We start from the raw sequence: 21,924 nt of genomic DNA on the forward strand, positions 1-21,924 counted from the left end.
GAAGGGGAGGTGTGTGTCCAATTCCAACATAAGCCAACCATTCCATACTGTCCAAATAATATGAGAATTCCCAAAGTCTAAAGTTATAAAACCACCTAATGTTGCCTAATTAATCAGCGAAGCATCTACCTAAATTCATACTAGTGGAACCATGAATAGAGTACCCACTAGTTGGGGTTTTATTTTCCTAGGGTGAACAAGGTAATAGTAACAATAGCAATAATAATAAGGTCATAACAAAGATAAATAGGCATGGCTAAATAAAACAATGATAACGCGGGAATTTAAATAAAGCGATAATGTATTAATTTAAATCAAAATAATTTTATAAACTGGGATTCAATATGTTCAAGGATGATGTGACTTGCCTTGCTCAGAGATAACGGCCTTCCGAACCTTCGGCGACGACCGCAAACCACGCTTCGGGAACCTCCGGAACGACGAAGACTACGCGAAGCACACAAGCAAAGCTACAAGCCTATAAAGAAGCAATAACAATACATAAAAAGAAAGCACAGGGTTCTTTAGGTTATAACAAACATTAGGAGACTTGAACGGATCGATTCGGAGCTCGTATGACCAAGACATGGTCATCCGAAGTTTAATGCTGTTATATGGAGATTTGCGGATTATTATAATTAGGTTTTGCAACTGTAAAACACGTGCAAGCGCTAGCCTGGAAAAGACAGGAAGGCTGCGCTGTTGACATGCGGACCCCACATGTCAACCTAAGGGACCACGGCAGACCGGGTACACAGAGACGGTCCACGGGTCGACGGAAGCGGATCCCGTGTGTCAACCGAGGCGAGTGGCCAACAAACGGACTCCACTAGACACCACACGGCCTGCACACGTGGAAACCACACGGCTACCGAGCGGGCACACTAACACGGTCACCACACGCACAAGCGAACGACTACCGACACTGGTACACGGGTACCGGGGTCGACAACCGCAGAACGGGCACGGACGACACCGAAAGGACGAGGACGGGGCAGCGAAGTAGAGATCCTTACCACCACGCGACGAAGCGAGGGAACGACAACGACGAACGGGCGCGGCGGAGACGGCCGGGAATGACGGAGACGAAAGGCGAGGGGACGACTTCAGCAGCGATCCTTGGACGAAGGCGAGACACGGCCGGCACGAGGCTTGACGACGCGGAGCCGAGGACGAAGACGACGATGGGGCAGCAGCGGCTCGCTTGACGAACGTGGAGGACGAACGCGATCGGCTTGACGGAGAGACGAGCGACCCAACGAGCGAAACCGGGAACGACGAGAGGACGACGACGACAACGACCGGGGCCGGCGAGGAGGCGACTAGGGCAGCCGGCAGCGGCTGCACGGAGACGAGGACGGCGTGGAACACGCCGCTGCGATGCCGACGACGGAGGCGGCGCCGCGAGACGACGAGCCGGCGAGGAGGAACGATGACGATGACGACGAACACCGGCAGGGTTCGGTCGAAGGGGAGGCGAGGCCGAGGGCAACCTTGCCGCTGCGATGCCGGAGGTGGAGATGGCGACGTTGGCCGGCGCACGGGCACGGCGGAAGAGGCTGCCGCAGGCGACGTCGACGAAGAGGAAGGAGAGGCCGGCGCGGGCGACGGCGTTCCGGCGAAATTCGGGCGACGCCGTGGCCTGGCCGGGGAAGAGGATGGCGCCGCGGTGCCGGGGAAGGAGGCGACGACGACAGCCACCGCACCTGCGAGGCGGCACAGGCGGCTGGAGGCGGTGGAGTGGTGGCAACACCACTAGACGTCGACGAGGACACCGTTCTGGCGAGCTTCGGTAGAGGGGACGGTGAGGCCGGTGAAGGGGACGGCGTTGCAGAGCCGAGGGAGGCGACGGCACGGCCGGACGGCGCGCGGGCGAGGTGGTAGGGGCGGCTGGAGGCGGCCGGCGGCGTGGGAGAGAGAAGGAGGACGGCGGGGAGAGGCAGGGCGGCCACGGGAGAGCGCGGGAGGGGGCTAAAACTGGAGAACGTACCGAGGGGGTTCCATTTTATAGGCGCGGGGAGGGAGCCGGCCACGGGAGGAGCGGGGAACGGCGGCGGAAAAGCCGGCCGGCGGCCATGGAAGGCAGCCGAGGAAGGCGCGGGCGTTCCCGACGATTGGGGGCACGAATCAAGGGGGAAATTAGGGGGAATTGAAGAGGAAGGAAAGGGGATTAATTCCCCCTAATCAATTTTGGAATTCCCGGTTTGAATCGCGTGGATTTAGGGGAGGAATCGACGCTAGGTTTCACGGGAGAGAGAAGAGAGAGAGAGGATGCCGGGCGCGAGGAAGGAGACGACCGGGCGGGTGGGACCCACCGGTCAGGCGCGCGTCGTCCGCGCGCGCACGTGCGCGGCACGGGCGGGAGGGCGCCGCTCGGCTTGGGCAGGGGCGCAGCTTGGGCCGGGCGGCCGGCCCAGCAGGAGAGGAGGGGGAGGCGGCCTGGGGGAGAGAGGGAGGAGGAGGGAGAGGGCCGAGGGGAAGGAGAGGAGGCCCAAGAGAAGGAGGAGAGGGAGAGGAAGAGAGGGAGGAAGAGAGGACTTTGGCCACGGGCCGAGAGAGAGAGAGGGAGGCTTTGGGCCAGACTTGGCCCAAAGGGAGTAGGGGGATTATTTTTAGGTTTTCTTTTTAATAAACCTTGTTAATTGTTGTTGTTGTTTAATAAATATTTCCGGTGCTCTGAAAATTCAAGTAAAATTTGAGGGCTCCTTTTAGACCACGGAGAATTTAACAAAAATTCTCCGGATCACATTCGAATTTTTCTTGTACGTATTTTAGTGTTTGCCAATTTCTTTTCGAATTTTAATTAATTCTATTATTCCTTTTAGAAAATGATTTTTATTTTGGGATGAATTTATCAGGACGTGACAGTCAACATCTTGAATCAGACGAAGACCATGATTGCTGCCTCGGTCCCGGCTAACTCCGCAAGCACTCGCACGCCGACTGGCAGCCGAGTTCCCCCTCTCCGATCTCAAGATTATCACCAACCAAGCCTCAGCGTCGTCGGCGCCGGATCCAGTCGCAGGAGCAGGGGTCGCAATGAGCGATCTGTCCATTCGCCTCCTGAACGACACAGGGAGCGCCGAGTTGAACGACCTCGCAGGCCCCCCATCGATCTTCGCGATACCATCAACCAGCGCCGCGCGGCAAGAGGCCACGCTTCCCACCATTCACCAGACTGCTACGACGACGACGTGGATGGAGTAGCTACCTTCACGGCCGACCTGCGACGAGTGGATTGGCCAGCCGGCTTCAAACCGACTGGAATCGAGAAGTATGACGGCACCACTAACCCGGAGTCCCGGCTCACCGTCTACGGTCTCGCGATCAGCGCCGCAGGAGGAGATAGCAAAGCCATGGCGAATTATCTGCCTGTGGCCCTAGCGGATTCTGCCCGATCCTGGCTTCACGGGTTACCCCGTGGCACAATCGGATCTTGGGCAGAACTTCGCGATCACTTCATCGCCAATTTCCAGGGCACCTTCGAACGCCTCGGCACTCAGTTTGATCTCTACAACGTTGTCCAGAAGTCCGGAGAATCCCTACAAGACTATATCTGACGTTTTTCTGAGCAACGCAATAAGATCTCCGACATCACCGATGACGTCATCATCGCCGCCTTCACCAAGGGCATTCGCCACGAAGATCTAGTCGGCAAGTTCGGGCGTAAGCCTCCCAGGACAGTCAAGCAGATGTTTGAAAAAGCTAATGAGTATGCCAAAGCCGAAGATGCTATTTCCGCGTCTAAGCAGTCGGGCACCACTTGCAAGCCGAAGAAAGATACGCCGACTACTGGGGGGGAGTGGAAGTACTCATCACAAGGATCGCAAGCGTAAGCCCGAGGAACTTGTGGCAACTACTGCGCCATCCTCCCGACAACATTCGCGCGTCAACACCTTCGACAAGATCATGAACTCCCAATGTCCGCATCATCCAAATTCTAACCACGTGGCCAAAGATTGATTTGTCTACAAACAATTTGCAGAGCAATACGCCAAGAACACACGCAAGAGCACTGACGGAGATCAAAGTACGTCAAAGAAGAAAGATGACGAAGACGATGCCCCGACTGGTTTTCAAGACCATCGCAAGGAACTCAACCACATCTTTGGCGGACCCCTAGCTTACGAATCCAAGAGAAAACAAAAGCTGACTGAATGAGAGATCAACGCTGTCTAGCCCGACACGCCCCAATATCTTCGGTGGTCAGAGACCACAATCAAGTTTGACCGCTCGGATCATCCCGACCGAGTGGTCCACCCGGGGCGGTACCCCCTGTCCACCCGGGGCGGTACCCCCTGGTACTTGACCCAGTGGTTCGCAACGTCAAACTTCGGAGAACCCTCATAGATGGTGGCAGCGCACTCAACATCCTTTTCGCCAAGACTCTGGACGACATGCAGATCCCTCGCACGGAATTAAAGCCGAGTAATGCACCCTTTCACGGTGTCATCCCAGGACTATCTGCCACACCACTCGGCCAGATCACTCTTCCAGTTACCTTCGGCACTCGGGAGAACTTTCGCACAGAAAACGTTTGTTTTGAAGTTGTTGATTTCGAGACAGCGTACCATGCCATACTCGGACGCCCGGCCTTAGCCAAGTTCATGGCCGTCCCGCACTATACCTACATGATGATGAAGATGCCCGATCCTCGAGGAGTAATACCCCTACGAAGCGACATCAAGCAAGCCATCACATATGACAAGGAAAGTTGTGAGATGGCCCAGAGCCGCGAGATCACGCTCGCCCAAGAAGAGATCCGACTGGCTGCGACCAGGGCAAGCGAAGGAGAAGTGCCTGCAACCAAGATGTCCAAAACCGCAGAAAGCGACGCCAAGACTAAAAAGATTCCACTAGATCCCTCCGATCCTACCAAAACTGCTGTAATAGGCGCCGAGTTAGATTGTAAATAGGAAAGCGCGCTCATCACCTTTCTTCAACATAATAAAGATATCTTTGCGTGGAAACCATCCGATATGCCTGGTATTCCTAGAGAGGTGATTGAGCACTCTTTACATGTTAAGGAAGACGCTAAACCCATCAAGCAACGACTCCGCCGTTTCGCACAGGACAGGAATGACGCGATCAAGGAGGAATTGACCAAGCTGTTAGCAGCGGGCTTCATCAAAGAAGTCCTTCATCCCGACTGGCTGGCTAACCCAGTCCTGGTTCGGAAGAAGACGGGGCAATGGCGCAGGTGTGTCGACTACACCGACCTCAACAAGTCTTGTCCCGAAGATCCTTTTGGGTTACCTCGCATTGACCAGGTAGTTGACTCAACGGCCAGCTGCGAGCTACTCAGTTTTTTGGATTGCTACTCAGGATATCATCAGATCCGACTAAAAGAATCCGACTGCTTGAAGACTTCATTCATTACGCCTTTCGGGGCCTACTGCTACATCATCATGCCCTTTGGATTGAAGAATGCAGGAGCAACTTATCAACGCATGATTCAGAGATGTTTCTCAACTCAGATCGGCCGCAATGTTGAAGCTTATGTTGATGATGTAGTCGTCAAGACCAAGCAGAAGGATGATCTGATTGCGGATCTAGAAGAAACCTTTGCTAGCATCCGCACTTTCAGGATGAAACTAATCCCTGAGAAGTGCATCTTCGGAGTACCGTCAGGGAAGCTGCTTGGATTTATGGTGTCTCATAGAGGCATACAAGCCAACCCGGAGAAAATCAACGCCATCCTCAACATGAAACCGCCAAACTCCCAGAAAGATGTCCAAAAGCTGACTGGTTGCATGGCGGCACTCAGCCTGTTCGTTTCGCGACTCGGCGAGCGGGGGATGCTCTTTTTTAAGCTGTTGAAGAAAACCGACAATTTCCAATGGGGACCCGAAGCACAAAAAGCCTTTGAAGACTTCAAGAAACTTCTCACTACTCCACCAGTTTTGGCTTCACTGCATCCACAAGAGTCGCTGTTGTTATACGTATCGGCAACTTCTCAGGTTGTGAGCACGGTCCTGGTTGTCGAACGAGAAGAAAGCCATGTTCAAAAAGTCCAACGACCAATTTACTTCGTTTGCGAGGTTTTGGCTGACTCCAAGACGAGATATCCTCAGGTTCAGAAGCTATTATATGGTGTCTTAATTACCGTCAGGAAATTATCTCACTACTTCCAAGGTCACTCGGTCACGGTGGTCACATCGTTTCCACTCGGGGACATACTTCACAATCGCTAAGCAAATGGGTGAATCGCAAAGTGGGCCTTAGAGTTGATGTCCTTGGATATATCCTTCAAGCCGCGAACTTCGATCAAGTCCCAAGCTTTAGCTGACTTTGTCGCCGAGTGGACCGAGTGCCAAGAAGACACGCCCGAGGAAAAGATGGAGTATTGGACCATGCATTTTGACGAGTCGAAGAGGCTTTCAGGCACTGGAGCTAGGGTTGTTTTAATCTCCCCGACTGGAGAAAGAGTACAAGGCAGAGTACGAGGCGCTGCTTCACGGATTGAGGATCGTGATCTCCCTGGGCATTCGGCGTCTGATAGTTCGTGGAGATTCTCAGTTGGTTGTTAATCAAGTCATGAAAGAGTAGTCCTGCCTTGATGATAACATGGCTGCTTATCGGCAAGAGGTACGCAAGTTGGAAGACAAATTCGACGGACTTGAACTCACCCATGTTCTTCGGGACAACAACGAGGCAGCCGATAGACTGGCTAATTTCGGATCAAAGCGAGAAGCAGCTCCTTCCGACATGTTCGTTGAACATTTTTATCAGCCGACTGTACCAAGGAAAGAAATAAACAAGGTCGCGGACACTCAAGATGTAAGCATGATTGAAGCCGACTGGAGAGAGCCCCTCATAAGATTTTTGACCACACAAGAACTCCCTCAAGATAAAGATGAAGCCGAGCGGATCTCCAGGCGCAGCAGACTTTATGTCATACATGAGACCGAGCTGTACAAGAAAAGCCCATCAGGAATCCTACAATGCTGTGTGTCTTTGGAGGAGGGAAGACAATTGTTAAAGGATATACATTCAGGCATTTATGGCAATCATGCTGCCGCACGAACCATCGTTGGCAAGGCTTATCGGCAGGGTTTCTTCTGGCCTACAACTGTATCCGACGCTGACAAAATTGTGCGAACATGCGAGGGTTGTCAATTTTTCACCCAACAAACTCATTTACCAGCTCAGGAGTTGCAAACCATCCCGTTGTCTTGGTCGTTTGCGGTTTGGGGGCTTGACATGGTCGGCCCGTTCAAAAAGGCAGTCGGCGGTTATACTCATCTCTTTGTGGCTGTTGACAAATTTTCCAAGTGGATCGAAGCTAAACCAGTCATTACAATTACGGCAGACAAAGCTAGAGATTTCTTCATCAACATTGTACACCGGTTCGGGGTACCCAATCGGATTATCACTGATAACGGCACCCAATTCACAGGCGGAGTATTCAAAGACTTTTGTGAGGACTTCGACATCAAAATTTGTTACGCCTCCGTAGCGCACCCCATGAGCAATGGACAGGTTGAACGTGCCAATGGTATGGTCCTTCAAGGAATAAAAGCGCGAGTTTTCGACCGACTGCGTCCTAATGCCGGCAAGTGGGTAGAACAGCTGCCATCTGTACTTTGGTCCTTGCGCACCACTCCCAACCGAGCTACGGGCCAATTGCCTTTCTTCCTAGTTTATGGAGCGGAAGCAATGTTGCCGAGTGAGGTAGAATTTGAATCCTTACGATTTCGCAACTTCCGGGAAGAACGCTACGAAGAAGACCGAGTGGACGATATCAACCGACTGGAAGAAGCCCGCGAAGCAGCTTTAATTCAGTCGGCTCGGTACTTGCAAAGGCTGCGCCGTTATCACAATCGGAATATTCGATCGCGAGCCTTTTTAGTCGGCGACCTGGTTCTGAGAAAAATTCAAACCACACAGGATCGGCATAAGTTATCTCCCTTGTGGGAAGGACCGTTCATAATTTCTGAAGTCACTCGACCAAGTTCTTATCGACTCAAGCGTGAAGACGGTACTCTTATCAACAACTCTTGGAATATTGAACATCTTCGTGGATTCTATGCTTAGGCACTACTTTTGTATTTCCCTCTTTGACTGCTAACATCAAGCTTTCCCTTGAGGTTATCAGTCGGGGGCTACTATAATAATAATGGAGTGTGATCTTTATCAATTCAATTTGCTTACTTGATTTATCATTGCCCTGTTTGATTTTTTGGCTAAGTCAATGAGGACTGAAAGTTTTTTTAACAACTTTCGCGGGTTTTAGGCTCAACAAGGTTTGACAAAAACTTTTAAGAAATCAGGAACTAGGTTGAGATATCAAGCATAGCATAAATTCATCAGTATTATACAAATTTAGCCTCCATCTTCATCATCGGAATCACTGTTACAATATAATATCAATCAGTGTCAGTTTTTTCATCATCAGAGTTATCAGATCCAGTCGGCTGAAGGTTGGTGTTCTGGAATCTCTCAACTACGTCAACAGCAATCCTGTCGGCGGCTTTTTGTGCATCATTGATGAGGTCGAGGGCTGTTTCTTCGCTCGTCCCGTCAGCAAATCCATCAATGGCGTCGACATCGATTTTGGGGTACAAAGACTTGGTCATTGCTAACGCCATGCTTGCTCCCATATTTCCAGCCTCCTTGATGTTCTTAAAGTATGTATCTGGAGCGATCCTTAGCTTGTCGAAGATTTTGGAAGCGTCGAATGTACTCAGACCGTTGTTATTAAAGAACATGGCTTGGACGAGTGGGGTAGTAGCATTAGCAACTTCATCCCTGGCCCCTTCAAGCCTCTTGATCTTGTTGACCAAGACATCAAACTGCGCCTGAGACTTGATTTTGCGATCTGCACAAATAGATTTATATCAACAAGTGGTTATGAAGATAAGAGGTATTAGTTACCAATACCTTCAACATCTTTCAGAGCCGAGTCCCTTTGTTTCGCCAATTCGGCCTTGTCGTTCTCTAGAGTTTGGATCTGCTTTTCTAGCTCAGATATCTTGGCAGCTTGCACTGTATTGCTTCTTGATTAATTGATATGACAAGGATGGCAGTGCAGGTAAGTCAGACATGGATGGTATTTACCTTTTGACGAACCACTCAGTTCATAGTTGGATTCTTGAAGCTCGGTGATCCGATCCCTCAGATCACGCTCAGTTTTCCTGGCAAGATCTTTAGCTTCGTGCAGCTGGACTCTGGTGGTCTCAAGGGTTCCAAGATGGGGAACTAACTTCTCTAAGGTAGCGGTTTTCGCCTCATTCCTAAGGTGGATTCTCTGCATAACGGTCTTTATTCAATAAAGCGGCCGACAAGATAATAGAAGATATGTATGAGAAGACTTACGTTTACAAGACGAGTGGCCTGGCCGAGAGCCTTCTTCAGCATGCCTAGTTCCTCGTCTTCTTTTTGTTTATTGATCACAATACCTTGAGGTTGCATGTCATCGTCCCACCACTTGACCAAGATAGGTGGACGTGAATCCTCAGCGGATTGAATCCTCAGGACTTCTTCTTCTTCATCGCCGATCATCGGGCCTTAGGCATTTATGGATAAATATGAAGCAACTGAAGAAAAGTCTGACAAACCAAATTGAGTTCGGAAGATGTGTTTACCTGTGATTATTTCCGGTCGGGGACGAGTAGGTCCTTGTACTTTAGCAGGAGAGCTGGACCCTGGATCGACGTCGGCATCTTTTTTAGGAGGGCTGTCAGCTTGAGCTTCTACTTCGGGGATGTCCTTGTTTTGCTCTGTACCCGACTGGTTTCCAGTCGAGGGCTCCTGATTAATTCCAACTCCAGCTTCGGCCGACTGATTTCCAGTCGGGGGCTCATTGCTAGGTCCTACATTGTCGGTTGCCGGTTGATTGTCACTCGGGTGATCTTTTGCAGTCGGCCCGGTCTCTTTTGAAGAACCCGTCTCCATGTCAGTCGGTTCAGAGTCTTTTCCAGAAGGATCCATGTCAGATGGCTTCCTACGAGTTTGAGTTATGCTATCAGTACTATTTTAATGAATGAGCATCACTACAAGGAAGATCGCCAAATGATTTGTACCTGGAAGACTTCCTGATTTTCGGCATGGGTCGACTGGATGTTTTCTTCTTCGGATTGGTTTGCCTTGGTTGTTTTCCGGTCACCTCTTTATTGCCAGATTTCCCGGCATCATCGCCTTCGTCATCACTCAGAACTAATTTCCTCTTACGAGATTCCGACTGGCTGGTTGATTTCGAGGTGTTTGTTTGAGTGTCAGACTGGATTTTTGGTCCTCCACTCACCTGACCAGTTCGTCGGCGGGGTGAACGGCATTGAACTATTGGAAGATCCGACTTCATCAAGGCGAATTCCTGGGTATAACATTTCGAGTTTTCAATTAGCTTAACAGAAGATAAAGGCCTGCATTTGAGAAAGGCTGAAATGTTTGTATATATACCGGTGGAGGAGGATTGAAGGCGTTGTATGGCACCACTGGCAGCAAGTGCGAATAACTGACTACGATTGCATTCGAGAAGATTTTATACATTCTTTCCTTCATAACCTTGAATTCGAGAGATTCGGGATCTTCACGGTTGGGGTCGTGTTTGCCGTCAAATTCAAGGCTGTACGAGATCTCTCTTTGATAGGAGCTAGTCGGCTCTTGATAAAGTGCCGAGTGATCTGTTCGCCTTGCAGACCTTGCTCCTTCAGCTTTAGCATGCGGTCCATTAGGGCAAGCGCCTGAGCAGCTTCCTCTCCCATTGGAAGTGACTTCCAAGTGTCTTGATAAACTGGAGGGAGACAGGAGTACTCGGGGAGTGCAGGCTCGGGGTTTTGTACATAGAACCAGTTCGCATGCCAGCCTTTGTTTGAGGTTTTGAAAGGCATGGAGAAATACTTTTGGCTCAGAGTTCCCCTCAGTTGAAATCTAGCCCCCCCCCCCCCGAACTACGCATGGTTTACTCTTGTTTGGTTGGGGCTTGAGGAAGAAGATGCGACGGAATAAGGCAAAATGTGGCTTGACGCCCAAAAAAGCTTCGCAGGCGTGTATGAAGTTGGCGATGTGAACTATGGAGTTCGGGTTTAAGTGATGCAAACTAATCCCGTAAAAATCCAAAATCCCCCGGAAGAATCTTGAGGTTGGAAGAGAAAATCCGCCGTAGAAGAAATGAGAGAATACCATGATTTCTTGTGTGTCGGTGGTCGGGAATGCTTCGCCGAATGCTGGACGCCACCCAATGATTTCCTTCGCCGGAAGGACGCCGTGCGCTACCATCTCTTTCAGGTTTTCCTCCATTACGTCGGAGGGCGCCCACTGACTTTCGAAGCTTTCTCTCTCTTCCGCCATGGATGTAAGTTGGGGTGATGCGATTTGCTTTGAAGATGGCTGGGAATGGAGGGGGGATTGATGCGGTGGATGCGCTGATGATTTCTGTGGAGTTTTGGAAGGTGGATTCGAGCGAATCAGTGAACCCTAGTTTCCGCCGGTGTGGTTTGCACTGTAGCAGGAAATGGGGAAAATGGCGAAAGTCTCGGCGAGGAAGATGAAACGGCGCACCGGTTTCGGTATTTATTTTGTTAGGGTATCGGGAGTACTAATGGGCCTGGGCCTGAACAGTACTTCAGCCCAATTTTGTTATCAGCGTGGCTAGTTGTGATCCTTAAGGACTTAGGTGTTTGTTTTTGCCTCGGCAACACTTGCTCACAATAATATAGCCCAATGCTGTTAAAATCCTTTTTGACGCAGTTAGATAATTCTTTGGAATTACTACGATGCAAATACAAAGGTACCCAACAGAAAAGTGTTATACTAATTTTGTAGGCCTTTTAGGCTACAAAGGCTGTTTGGGTTTTCTTGAGATGACTGGTTTTAATGCAGTCATCCATTTGGCATGTTATATGCTTATTTTGATTATGGCATGAATCATAGTCTAGGCTATTTAGACTCATCTTTTATCAAATTTTATGCCACGTTTGATAGGTCTTTTGAGAGTTTTTACTTGGCCTTTTATCATCCGTGTTGATTTATAAAACTTTAGAGTGCTTTTCACTCGGGTTTTTCTTTATGTTTCTTTGGCACATTAGAAGCAGTCGGCAGGAGGTTTATCAGACGCTACACATGCTTGGCCTTGGAATATTTGGTTTAAAACCACTCAGATGGATGTCTTGATACACTCTGACTATATGTTTAGTTTTTTTTAACTAACCACATAGTTGGGGGCAACACCTAGTTAGGTGCATCTAGTCGATGCATCTGATTTTTTCTATTCTTCAGCCCTTCACAGTCTTTGATTTTACTACTTGGGAGACCAAAACAGAGGAAGCTAAAGCACTTGGCTTGTCTTTTTGGATTATGAGAGAAGACTATTTGGTCGACTGTAAAGGTCTCAGGGGCTACTGTGGAGATTATGGATACCTCATACCTACACGGCATGTATAACCGACTGGGTATGGGGTGCCATGTATAGATAGAATATCTTTAAAGGGACTCGGATTGAATATTAAACTTGTATGTCAAGGAAATATCCGGGATCCTAGTCGGTTACGATTAGGTTCTATCTATAATTACCTATTCCGTTAGGGATATGGTTTGTATTTTGTAATCCGGACTCCTTCCCCTATATAAGGAGGGGTCCGGGTGCCTTTAGGGGCACGTTTTTTCTCCCAAATCATATGATCAATAATATACTCGGCGGAACAATCCCCGGACAGGAGTAGGGTATTACCTCTTGAATAAGAAGGCCTGAACCTGTATAAAATTCCATGTCTCTGAACCCATCTACTTTTCCAGCTTTATAGCCACCCCCTTTTAGTATTGCCGAAATCTTGTTTCGACAATCGCCAAGTTTCGCCGCAGCCTCCCTCGGCATCGCAGCTGCGAGGAGAACCCCGTCCACCCCTCGGTTGTCGTCTCCTTTCGCTGAAACGCCGTCGCCGCCGTGGACAGTACCTCGTCACCTTTCGAAGCTCGTCGCCGGCCATCTTCCGGTGCCCTCAGTTTGTGTTATTGTGCCGTGGTTCACCAGCAACCGTCGCTCCTATGTCGTTCACCGGTGTAGTTTATCCCTAGGGTCTTAATCCCATCTAATCTAATCCGTTGTTTGTCTAGCGTCGTCATCGTCTCTGTGTGTTGTCGCCGGATCGTCATCGTCGACCCTCCCTCTCGGATCGCTTTGTTTCGGTGAGACTTCTATCCGTGTCCCCTCAGGTTAGGTTTCGATCCCTCGGTCGTGTCGCCACTGTTGTTGCTCTAACTCTAGCGCAGCCGCCGCCGCGTCGCTTGCCGGCTACCCATGCCTTGTTTATAAGGAGGTGATTATGATCCAGGAACGGTGCACTGCTTTGAGTTGTGTTGTGCGAGGGGTACTGTCACAGCTCCTTTCCAAGGTACCATGGTGGTATTGAGGCGCATGGTGACATGTTGTGGGATTGTGTCTTGTGGGTACAGTGGTACACCTCTGGCCAGAGTAAAACTATTCGAATAGCCGTGCCCGCGGTTATGGGCGGGTCTAACAATGTCTTTCGTGATTAGTCTCACACTTATCACCATAATAAATGATGCTATAACTGGTAATAATTTGATTAGCTCCTGGTTTGGAATGGTACATTCCTGGTTTGGAGATAGATCTGTACAGCCGGGTATGGTTGTTCAGGATGGTTGGGCCTATGCAGCATGGGTGTGCTGTTCAGTGTTGATTAATATTGATGATTAATTACTCTACTGTTTTACAATTCTCAATTGTTTGCTAAATGCTGCTTTTGCAAATGAGCCCTATATTATGCCATTCTTTGGTATCCTTGTGCACTTGCATATTTGCTGTATGGCTTGCTGAGTATGTCATATGCTCACCTTGCAATAATCAATCAAACCTCAGTTGAAGAAAAGTTGCGAAGGAGAAGACGTTTGGCTTATACCCCAGTTGAGCTGCCTGTGGGAGTGGAGCTGGAGCTTCGCTAGACCGTTATTCTGCTGCTGTTTTCTCTTTTCTTTTGTAAGTATGTAACGTTATTATTATGATGAATCTGTATATTAAATTGTCAGTTTGTGTACCTCTGCTGATTCCTGGACGAGGTTTTAATGCACAAATAAGTTCGGAAATTACTAGTGTACTTCTAGGCGTGACAAGTTGGTATCAGAGCCATCTCGATTGTACGATAAGCCAAATGGTCAAACCTTAAGGACTGATTTTTCGAAAACATGATTTGTGAAAATTTCTCCCTTCTTCCTTATCTAGAATTCTTTGCAAATTGTTTCATTGTCTACTCCCCTCTCTCATTCAACTGGAGTAGTTCTGGACTAGTTGTTGAAACTCGAAGACGTCTATGTGGTTCTGATGCAGCAACGAGGGTTCCCGATCTTTCGATGAGAGGAGGATAAACTTCGATTTGGGGGAGGACACGACGTTGGCGGTCCGACTACAACTACCACAGGGGTGCTGCGCCTTAGCAACCGGTACACCGACTCCACGTTGTTGCTGTTCTTGCCGTGCCAAGAACAACCTTGAACCTGCAAGCAATCGAAGAACAAGCAAGAACAAGTTGACAAGGAAACAGCTCACGGCACTTGTCAAATGATGAAACTGAAACAAACCAAAATGGGGTTCTGAATACAAGTATCCGGGTGGTCTAGCCGACACATGCGAGTACAAGGAAGTAGCTGCAGCTAAACTTACATCAAAACAAAACCCAAAGTGCAAAATGGTGGCTGCTAGGAGTTTATATAGGTGGAGGAATGACCAGGAGAGGAGGTGGGAGCAAGCCCTAGGTTTTGTGGACCCCTAATGGGCTGTAAAGATACAAGGCCCAAGCCCAAGTTTCTGATGTAAAGAACTATTTTCGTCATTCTGAGCAGCCTGGGTCAAATTTGATGGTGAGGCCACACATAGCTGAAAGTAGACGACGAGATCTTTCCAACAAGTACTCATTTGCCCCGTTTGCCCTCCGGAGTGAAGAGCATTGACTTCATCAAATCAGCACTGCTAGTGCTGCTTGCGATTTGGTTCCTCTCCCATATTCCTAACAACAAGTAGATCACAACAACCATTTAGTAGCACCCAATTCTGAGAAGAACTTGTATGATTAGCTAGGAATGACTTTACCTGATAATTAAGTTCACGAGCTCGAGCTCTAGTCATTGGTCCTTGCTGTGCAATAGGCGTGGTTGTATCGTTGGAAGGGATGTCCTCATCAGGTTCACTTATGGCGGTTGAGTGAAGTGGATTGAGAAATATGAAGGTGATAATGGTCGGTCTGAAGTGCCCAGCTATCAAGATGGAGTGAAGCTTGGATCCTACCTTAGAACCTAAACCACCAAAGTTTCTTTAAAGAATAGTTAGTAGGGTAGAACGTTTGATGCTTGCTTTGTGTGTAGGTATGGTTGCATTTCCATCATTGGTGTAGATCGGTGATGAGCATGTAACTATACTAGGTTGCTTGCCTAATCAACTTGAACAATATAATGGTCCACACACACCAGATCAGTGGTAACCTGGTTAAGGTCTGTCTTTAGTGTAACCCCTCTCCTTCTATCTTCTCTAATATGCAATAGATGGTGAACACTCGCGCTAGTGGAAGCGGAAACAATAACAATGAAGAGAACGCAACCCTGGCTCAAGTTCTAGCTCAACAGACTCAGTTAATGAACTTGATGATGCAGCAGATGCAGAACCAGCTCAACCAACGGAACAACAATGCTCCACCGCCACAGAACAAGTTAGCTGATTTTCTTCGTGTGAGGCCGCCTAGTTTTTCTAGCACTACCAACCCAGTGGAAGCAGGTGATTGGCTGCACACTATTGAGAAGAAGTTGAAATTGCTCCAGTGCACTGACCAGGAGAAAGTTGTTTTCGCTTCACATCATTTGCAAGGATCTGCTTCAGAATGGTGGGATCATTTCCGGATGAACAGAGCGGAAGGACAACTAATCACTTGGGAAGAGTTTACCGAAGGATTCAGGAAGATACACATACCTGCAGGAGTTGTTGCTTTGAAGGAGCGTGAGTTCAGGATATTGAAGCAAAAGGATTGTACCGTGATAGAGTATTTTCATGAGTTCAACCGTCTAGCACGTTATGCTCCAGAAGATGTGCTTACTGACGAGGAAAGGCATGAGAAGATCTTGGAAGGCCTGAAGGATGAATTGTCAGTTACGTTGATCTCTCATGACTATGCTGATTTTTAGCAGTTGGTTGACAAAGCAATTCAACTTGAAGTCAAGGAGAACAGGATGGACAACCGTAAGAGAAGACTGATTGTTCTCAAGGAAGCACAGGGTAGTAGCCAGAGGCAGCGTATCAAGCCACTCCAAATTGGTGAATCTTCTTCTGCAGGTCAAGGACAGTCACAGTTGAACATCGGTGGTGAGATCAACTCAGTGACTAATGCAAACAACATGGTTAACATCAAGCAAGTTACTCAATCAGTGCCAGTCCAGCAGGACCAGTCTCAAGAGAATAACAGTAGTGGAAGGGAGCAGCAGGTATGTTTCAACTGTTACAAGCCAGGTCACTTTGCAAGAGAGTGTCCGAAGCCGAAGCATCAGCAGCCGCAAGGACAAGTCAATAACATTGTCATCACAGGAGCCAATGCAGTGCCAGTTGCGTCTTCAAGAGTTGCGTCTTCAAGTGTTACAGCTCAGCCACCAGTCTCAAAGCAGCAAAAGTTTTCTTTAAAGCCTTAGAATAATTATTGGACTTATGGAATAAGATAGACTGCAATTTACCTATGCCCTTTTTTCTTTCCAGCCGTTCCGAATCTCGGGACGAGATTCTTTGTAAGGGGGGGTAGATTTGTCACAGCCTGATTTCCGTTTCAGGATTTATAAATTATTTAATAAATTATTAATAGAATTTATATTAAATGTTCATTAATTTACAAGTGAAGTTAAATGTGGGAAATAAAATTTCCTAAATATAAAGCATGGATGGATTTAATTTTTATTAAATTCTCTATGATTAATTATACTCTCTGGAATTTTCTCGGATTTTTCAGAGCTCAATTCTTAATAATACAAAGAACAGTTTAGCAATTATTTAAATAATAAATTAATCATTAAATGATCTGGATATTATTATATTAAATACTTTGAGTGTCCAAGTATGTTCAAGATTTTTCTTGGAATTATTTGAGCATTGAAAGTATTTTTAACAATTGAAAGATCGTCTCATTGGTTAATTTATTTGGAAAAGTAATAAAAATCCTCCTCCTCAGCTTGGGCCGAATTCAGCCCATTCTCTCCCTTCCTCTCAGCCCAGCCAAAGTCTGATTTACGTCCCTGGTGCTACAGTACTCCATCTTCAACCTCTGGACAGAGCCCGAGCTCTCCAGCCCGTGCACAGTGCCGCCGCCTCGTCCTTCCAAATCCGGCCTCCCCGTTGCTCCTTTTTCCAAATTAGTTGCGGGAATGGAATCCTCTCAATCTCCTCTTCCTTTTCCCCAACAACTGCCCAAAAGTTTCTATGGAAATCCTTTCCAATTTCGCGGTTCAATCTTTCCTTTTTCCGGCGAAATCCTAAACTTTCCCGAGTTTTTCCCGTCGTCGTGGGCTCGAGCCCTAGGCTCCCATGGCTATATATAGAGCCCCCTCCTTCTCCTCTTTCGGCCGCCAGCTCTCCCTCTCTCCGCCGTCGCCGGAAGCACTCTCCCCGCGAGCTCCCTCTCTCTCCACCTCCGGCCGCCGCTCCAGCCGCCGCTCCAGCCGCCGTGCGCCGTCGCCCCGGCCGTCGTCGGTCAGCGCCGCCCATTCCCTCGGCTCCGCAAGGTCGAGCTCTACCCCGGCCATTGGTTCCTTTGTGCCAAATCCGGCCGGAAGCCGCTTGCCGACACGAACCAGAAGGTTTCGGCCTTTGCCGCGCCTCCAGCCGCAGCTAGCAGCCGCCTTAGCCGCCGCTTTCGGTCGCCGTCGACTCCGTTGGGTTCACAGGAGCAAGGTGAAGCTCGGCAGCCATCTCTCCAAAGCCGAAGACCCCGGGAAGCCCGTCGTCGCCGTCAACCCGAAGTTCGCCGTCGCGTTTTGATCTCCGGCGAGGCCTTGCTGCACCTCCCGTCATCGCCAAGCTTCGCCGCAGCCTCCCTCGGCATCGCAGCTGCGAGGAGAACCCCGTCCACCCCTCGGTTGTCGTCTCTGTCGCTGAAACGCCGTCGCCGCCGTGGATAGTACCTCGTCACCTTTCGAAGCTCGTCGCCAGCCATCTTCCGTCGCCGTCCGTCGTCGCGTAAGTGTTGGTAAGGACCGTCGTCTCGCGCTCTTCCTTCTGGTGGCCTCAGTTTGTGTTATTGTGCCGTGGTTCACCGGCAACCGCCGCTCCTATGTCGTTCACCAGTGTAGTTTATCCCTAGGGTCTTAATCCCATCTAATCTAATCCGTTGTTTGTCTAGCGTCGTCACCGTCTCTATGTGTTGTCGCCGGATCGTCATCGTCGACCCTCCCTCTCCGATCGCTTTGGTTCGGTGAGACTTATATCCGTGTCCCCTCGGGTTAGGTTTCGATCCCTCGGTCGTGTCGCCACCATTGTTGCTCTAACTCTAGCGCAGCCGCCGCCGCGTCGCTTGCCGGCTGTCCTGTGTACCGCCGCTGCCGCCAGCGCCTTGTTGCCGCCGCGTCACTGTTTAACCGCTGTACGTCGCTGTCGCACTGCTGCTGCATGTGTGCCACAACAACCGTTGTTGTGCTGCTGCTGTGTGTTACCGCTGCCGTGTTCCTGGCTCAGCAAAGCTATTGCTACCGCTCGGTAGCCGACTCGCTAAGTCGTTGTTGAGTCGCTGCCGCTGCTACGCCTTGCTGTCGTGCTGTGCCGTCGCTGCTGCTGTGCCGTGTCATAGCCGTGTGTCGCTTAAACCTAGCCGCCGCTTTAGCCTGTTGCCCGGTAGCCGAGTTGCAAAGCTTAAGGTGCATCCCTTAATTCCTACCGGCCTATCGTTTGCCGTACCGGGGTTTTACCGTGAATCGTTTCTAGCCCACCAGATTAGCCGCAGCCGTTGTTGAGTCGTTCGCTCGTTCGTTCGAACGAGGTGTCCCCGTGCTTCGTTCGTTCGTCTGTGTGGAGTTGTCCTTTAGTTTAGAGCCATTCAGAGCCGCCGGTTCCGTTCGCTGGTTTCGGTTGACCATTTGGGTGATCCTGTGTTACGTAGAATTGACTCGTTGAGTCGGTATCTCGTGAGGCTTGCTTGCCGGATCAATCCAAGCCATCCGATATTGGTCAACGCTCGGTCAAGATTAATCTCAGCCGTCTAAAATTAATATAAATCCGTTCTCTCTTTTCAGTGACATATTATTCCTTTTAATATATGTCATCTACCAAATATAATCTAATATTTTTCCGGAGGTTGTTTAATCATTTATCTCAAATATAACTCATTTGTAAATGGTTTAATTAATGCGGAATAGTCTTTTGTTTAATAGGTTTAATTGGAATTAAATCTCGTAAAATTCGTAACTAATTCATATGAAATCGGAATGAGACCGTTCAAGTCTCTAAATTTATCTAAAATCATGATCTACATGTTTGTTTACTTTATATGTACTGTTTATTTGGTTTTTATTAGTCTTTTTTTCTCGTTTTGCGTGTTAGCTTATCGTTTCCGTCGTTTCAAAGGTTCGCAAGTGCGTCGGAAGTATTCAAGAAGACTAATTGAAGACCGATTATGGCAAGGCAAGTCACACAGATCCCAAACACAATTCCTTTGAGCATGTTGATCCTATATTTAAATTCTCTATTTATTTCAACTGTGCATTTATTTTCGAATGTCATCGGGTGGTGAGCCTTTCCCATTTAATTATGGCCGAAGATGACTTTATTTTCCTATGGGTTATATAATTTGATTAGCTAGAACCTTATATATTGGTTTGGTTCAGCTAGATGCTTATAATAGATGCTTAGCCATGCTTAGAAACAATAGCTCACTAATGGGATATATCATGCTTCACTATCACTTATGGATATTTAATGGAAGCTCACGATGGTCAATCGTGATTGGTTAATTAATTACTTGCCAATTAAAACTTGATAATGGTGGGTTGTGAGCACATGGTTTTGATGGTCGTGCTCATGACAATTAAGGACCGGTTCACGAGTTTCGGTTGTGAAACATTAACCGTGCCAACCACAAGCCAGCGTGGGCAACGACTTTACCTTTTGTATAGCACGGTTCATTGTGGGGCACCAGACTGAGAAGTGGCGGAGATAAGCCCACGGGGGTCGCTGGGGAGTCCATGCCTTGTTTATAAGGGGGTGATTATAATCCAGGAACGGTGCACTGCTTTGAGTTGTGTTGTGCGAGGGGTACTGTCACAGCTCCTTTCCAAGGTACCATGGTGGTATTGCGGCGCATGGTGACATGTTGTGGGGTTGTGTCTTGTGGGTACAGTGGTACACCTCTGGCCAGAGTAAAACTATTCGAATAGCCGTGCCCACGGTTATGGGCGGGTCTAACAATGTCTTTCGTGATTAGTCACACACTTATCACCATAATAAATGATGCTATAATTGGTAATAATTTGATTAGCTCCTGGTTTGGAATGGTACATTCCTGGTTTGGAGATAGATATGTACTGCCGGGTATGGTTGTTCAGGATGGTTGGGCCTGTGCAGCATGGGTGTGCTGTTCAGTGTTGATTAATATTGATGATTAATTACTCTACTGTTTTACAATTCTCAATTGTTTGCTAAATGCTGCTTTTGCAAATGAGCCCTATATTATGCCATTCTTTGGTATTCTTGTGCACTTGCATATTTGCTGTATGGCTTGTTGAGTATGTCATATGCTCACCTTGCAATAATCAATCAAACCTCAGTTGAAGAAAAGTTGCGAAGGAGAAGACGTTTGGCTTATACCCCAGTTGAGCTGCCTGTGGGAGTGGAGCTGGAGCTTCGCTAGACAGTTATTCTGCTGTTGTTTTCTCTTTTCTTTTGTAAGTATGTAACGTTATTATTATGATGAATCTGTATATTAAATTGTCAGTTTGTGTACCTCGGCTGATTCCTGGACGAGGATTTAATGCACAAATAAGTTCGGACATTACTAGTGTATTTCTGGGCGTGACAGCAGGTTACTACCGGAGATTCATCGAGAATTTCTCCAAAATTGCCAGGCCCATGACGCAGTTTCTGAAGAAGGAAGAAAAATTTGTGTGGAGTCTGCAGTGTGAGAAAGCATTTCAAACTCTCAAAGAAAAGCTGGTTTCCTTGCCAGTGTTAGTCTTCCGGATACTCGCAAGGACTTCCTGGTGTACTGTGACGCTTCGCGCCAAGGATTGGGGTGTGTATTAATGCAAGAAGGTCATGTGGTAGCCTATGCCTCACGCCAGCTACGACCCCATGAAGGCAACTATCCTACCCATGATTTGGAGTTGGCCGCTGTGTTTCATGCTCTGAAAATCTGGCGCCATTATCTCATTGGAAATTGCTGCGAAATATACACCGATCATAAGAGTTTGAAATACATCTTCACTCAGTCGGATCTGAATCTTCGGCAGAGAAGATGGTTAGAGCTCATCAAAGATTATGATGTGGGGATCCACTATCACCCTGGTAAGGCCAACGTGGTCGCCGACGCGCTGAGTCGAAAAGGCCATTGCAGTACTCTTTGCGTCCGTGGCATTCCACCGGAACTTAATCAACAGTTGGAAGCCCTGAACCTAAGCATCGTTAGCCATGGATTCTTGGCTACACTGGAAGCCAAGACTACCTTGCTCGATCAAATACGCGAGGCTCAGAAGAATGATCCAGATATGCATGAGATCCTCAAGAATATGAAACAGGGTAAAGCCGCTGGTTTCACAGAAGATAAACACGGAACCTTATGGAACGGAAATCGTGTATGCGTTCCGGATGACAAGGAACTTAAACAGTTGATACTTCAGGAAGCTCACGAAAGTCCTTATTCCATCCACCCTGGCAGTACGAAGATGTACTTAGACTTGAAAGTGAAATACTGGTGGGTTAGTATGAAGCGGGAAATTGCAGAGTTTGTTGTCCTTTGT

Source organism: Oryza glaberrima, chromosome 12, assembly GCF_000147395.1.
Source record: "Oryza glaberrima chromosome 12, OglaRS2, whole genome shotgun sequence".
NCBI lineage: Eukaryota > Viridiplantae > Streptophyta > Magnoliopsida > Poales > Poaceae > Oryza > Oryza glaberrima.